This window comes from Palaemon carinicauda, chromosome 18 (genome assembly GCF_036898095.1).
Source record: "Palaemon carinicauda isolate YSFRI2023 chromosome 18, ASM3689809v2, whole genome shotgun sequence".
Classification (NCBI taxonomy): domain Eukaryota; kingdom Metazoa; phylum Arthropoda; class Malacostraca; order Decapoda; family Palaemonidae; genus Palaemon; species Palaemon carinicauda.
The window spans coordinates 82,148,149-82,152,771 of record NC_090742.1 but is presented as its reverse complement, the minus strand read 5'-3'; the positions used below and the strand labels follow the sequence as shown (position 1 = coordinate 82,152,771).

At 41.0% G+C, this 4,623-nt stretch overlaps 1 pseudogene; it reads right to left on the bottom strand.

The window, feature by feature from the left end:
- Positions 1-933: 933 nt before the first annotated feature.
- LOC137658014 (SCAN domain-containing protein 3-like) lies at positions 934-3,021 on the bottom strand (annotated as a pseudogene).
- Positions 3,022-4,623: the final 1,602 nt, after the last annotated feature.

Below are 4,623 nucleotides of genomic sequence, written 5' to 3'. Positions count from 1 at the left end.
GATCGGGAAAAAGATTCAGTTTTCCCACTTCTGTGAACTGAATATGGCCCTCATCTCTTGATAGGGCTACTATTTCACTAACTCTAGCCCCTGAGGCCATAGCGAACAAAATTATCACTTTTTGTGTCAGATCCTTTAGAGAGCAATCTTCATTGTTCAAGTTCGAAGCATAGTGTAAGACTTTGTCTAGAGACCATGAAATGGGCTTTGTAGGGGCTGCTGGTTTAAGTCTAGCGCCTGCCTTCGGAATCGTTGAAGATTTCGTTCAACAGGTCCACCTGGAAGGCGTATAGAAGAGGTCTAGTCCAGTGGTTCCCAAACTATCTTACCTGACGCCCCCTTTTTGCTTCCAGTAGACCCGTACGCCTCCACTCCTCTCTTTTTTTTTATATGCAATGATTCTTAAATTTATTTCTTAGCATTGTACAGGAAAACAAATTTCTGTTTGTACTACATTTTGATAATAAAAGCCACTCAAACAAACTAATAGTACATTCCAGTAACTAAAAACGAAACATTTGGTTCAAAGTGAGCGAAAAAAAGTTTGAACATTAGCAAATTGGCAAAATTGAGTTGCAATTTTAAGAATAGATAATTTGAAAACATGGCATATAATATTTGGAAATACTTATGAGACTAAGGCACAATTTCTGGTCAAATTTAGTGAGATGTATGCTGCTGCTTCTTCCTCACAAGATCAGAAATTCTAGGATTGAAGGATGACAGCGCACAACGCAAGTCATTTTCTACATTAAGTCGGTTGCGCTGTTTTGTTTTCAGAACAACAAGAGCTGAAAATCCTTCTTCAAAAAGATAAGCATAAGAAAAGGGAGGAATCACACGAAGTGCTTCTTCACCTACTTTTGGGTACATGGGGAGATATTTCACCCAAAACTCTTATAACTTCATTGTTTCAAAGTCCCTTTTCGCGCTCTAGTCACATTTCAAATCGATGGCTTCCTCTTGAAGTGATTTCAGTAGCAACTCCACATCAGTGTTAAATGGATTCTGCACCATTGTCCAAAGAGAATTCTCCATTGAGACATCTGGAAAATAGTGTATAAATTCCTCAGCAAGGGAATCCAGATGTGATAAAACCTCTTTTGTCACGTCATACTGCTCAATTTTTCTTATCTCAGACAAGAGCTCATTCAGATGTGAGAACGATGAAAAGTTCCCAACTTGTACTTTTCTTTTCCAAAGATGAATTTTTTCGGTGAAAGCTCTGATTACATCAGTGTGTGCAATGATGTTTGTGTTTCTTCCTTGTAACTTCAAATTGAGGTTGTTGATAGCCTCAAAAAAATCCACAAGGTATGCTAGTGAGAGCTGAAAATCTTCCTCTCTGAATGCTTCATACAGTTTGTCTTGTTTCTGCTTCTGCAAGAAAATTTCCACTTCATCCTTGAGCTCATAAAGACGACTCAGCATGTTTCCCTTGGAAAGCCAGCGGACTTCGGTGTGAAACAGGAGTCTTGTAATCAGTGCCCAGATCTGAGCAAAGAGCTGCGAAAAGCCTAGAATTCCAAGATCTATTCTTTACAAAATTCACCACTTTTATTGCCAAATTCAGTGAACTGCGTAGATTACCTGGCAGAGTTTTGCTTGCTAATGATTGTCTGTGGATAACACAGTGAGTCCCAGTTACAGCAGGATTTGTTCTTTCATGAGTTTCATAAATCCAGAGCGAGATCCAATCATTGCTGGGGCACCATCAGTACAAACACCGACTAATTTTTCCCATGAAAGACCGTACTCATGGAAAAATTCATGCACCTTTGAAAAAACATCGATGGCCTTTGCTGCTATCTCCAGTGCTGCTGAGAAAAGAATTTCTTCTTTCATAGTTACTTCATCCACGAATCGAGAATAAACAAGCAGCTGGCAGAGGTGAGCAACATCAGTACTTTCATCGCACTGTATTGCAAAGAAACGAGATGCTTTTATTTTGTCCAAAACTTGTTCTTATATGTCTTCTGAAAGTTCATCAATGCGACGCTTCACTGTGTTATCCAATAAGGAAATCTTTGATAACTTTCTTTGGCTTTCTTCCCCAAGCACAGTATTTGCAGCTCTCAAAAGGCAGGGCTTTACAAGAGTCTCCCCCACAGAGTGAGGCTTCTTTGCTTTTGAAATAAGTAGTGACAGCTTGTAAGATGCTTCCACTAGTTTCCACGTTTCTTGATGAAAAACACTGCTTGAGTCCAGCTTCATATGATTCAGCTCATGCAGTTTGGCTGTGAAGAACTCCTTTGGCTTTTCTTTTAATGCTCTGTGGTTTTTGCTCAAATGTCGCTCCAGACGACCAGGTCTTAAGGCGTCATTACTGAGGACTGTATGGTATATGACACACTGAGGGAGATGAATTTCATTCCTCTCTGTAATAGTGAAGCCATACTTGATATATTCATCTGAATACTTTCTTTTCTTTGCTCCAGACATCTCTGTAACAGTGAAACCATACTTGATATATTCATCTGAATACTTTCTTTTCTTTGCTCCAGACATCTCTGTAACAGTGAAGCCATACTTGATATATTCATCTGAATACTTTCTTTTCTTTGCTCCAAACATTCCTGCAAAGTGAAAATAGCAACAAATTTATAATCTGCACCATGGAACAACTAAGTAGTTACATAACATTACCGTATTGGCATGCACCACACCACACATTCATATAACATAGGTCACACAACTGGAAATCATAAATCTGTGACATACCACAAATATTCAGCACACAACGTGGTTTATATCTTAACAATAATGACAATGAGAACAACAGCGGAAAATACAACGAGAAGAAGCAAACAAAGTAAAACTACATGCACGAAAATGCTCAATTATACAGTACACTTAATTTGTCACACACACACTTGATTCGCCGCTTATACTGGAATCAACGCACACACTTCACCACATACATTCAAACTAGCATACAAAACTCACAGCGTATTATTCACCTTTCGCACTTTCGATTACAACGAGTATTTCACAAAATGAACAAGACATTCCGTACTGCATCGTTCTACCCTTGCAAATCGTCAAAGGTTTCAATGTCACTCGTACACGCCCACATCGTCCTGATCACCATATCATATACTGCACATAAAAACACATGCAATTTCAGTTGACCACTGCTACAACAACCATCGATACGCAACTGACAACAACCATCGATACACACAAACAAACATTTCAGATATGATGTAAGAACGTGCTGAAAACGTTGACATAATTATATGCAGCAAAACAGCCATTGTAATATCACATATGAAATCACATTAACACTCCATAATCACATATGGATTGAAGAGTGAAATAAATCCCTACCGTGGACAAGGGGAATATGTGCTCGGGTTGACGGGATGGAGTATTGGGAGTTTGTGACGAGTCCCTCAGTGGCGTCAGTTGGCTGGTATCAGTGACGTGTCCAAAACGTGTAAAGAGAACTAGCTTAATAGAAAACGGGTTGGAGTGACTGCTATAATTATACTTTGCATGTATGTAATGACAGATATTTGTTCTTTTAATGATTTATTATTCTATTAAACAAGTAATTTCGAGCAGATGACTTCACGCCCCCCTTGTATCCTCCTCACGCCCCCCCAGTTCGGGAACCACTAGTCTAGTCAAAGCTGACTTATACGTCGTTATTGAGGTGGAAGCCAAGCCTTGCTCGTGAAGGTGGATGAAGAAGGACAGGCAGAAGTCTATTGAGATTTCCGTCGGCTTTTTGGCTTTAACAAAAGCGACCCACTTCTTCCAAGATGATTGTCTTGTATTCTTCTAGAAAGTATATACTGTCTTTCGAGATCCCAAATCTTTTCTTGACTGCTAAGGCGAGAAAATCCTGAGATGAAGGTTTTGGGTTTTCTGAGATAAAGCGAAGACAGTCGACTTCTGAACCAATTGGGATAGAGCTGGGTTTGGTAGAGGAAACAGCCTCAACTTCAGTTCTATCACCAGATGGAACCAATTGCTCTTCAGCCACTTGGGGGCCACTACTGCTGCAGTTCCCTTGAAGGATCTCAGCTTGTTGAGGACCTTCAGCAGGAGATTTGTTGGTGGGAACAGGTAGATGCGAGTCCATCTGTTCCAATCGAGGGACATGGCGTCCGTCGCCTCTGCCCGAGGGTCCTCATATGGGGCTACGTATTGAGGTAGTTTCTTGTCGCTCGTTGCGAAGAGGTCGATCTGTAGTTCTGGGACTTTTTCCAAGATGAAGGAGAATGAGTCTGCATCTAAGGACCATTCTGACTCTATCGGCTTTAGCCTGGATAGAGCGTCCACTGTCACATTGCGGACTTGTAGGTGAACTGCTGATAAGTGCCATCTTTTCTTTCTTTCCAAGCAAAAGATGGCTAACATCACGTGATTGGCGTAAGGCGATCTCGAGCCTTGTCGGTTCAGACATCTCAATATCACTTTGCTGTCCAAGACCAGCTTGATGTGGGCTTATCTGTGAGGGGATAGCTTCTTTAACATCAGGAGGACTGCCATGGCCTCCAGAATGTTGATGTGAAAGGTCTTGAACAGGGATGACCAGGTCCCTTGAGCTTTCCTTTGATGGGAATGACCTCCCCATCCTTCCGTCAAAGCATCCATGTGGATGACTACCGATGG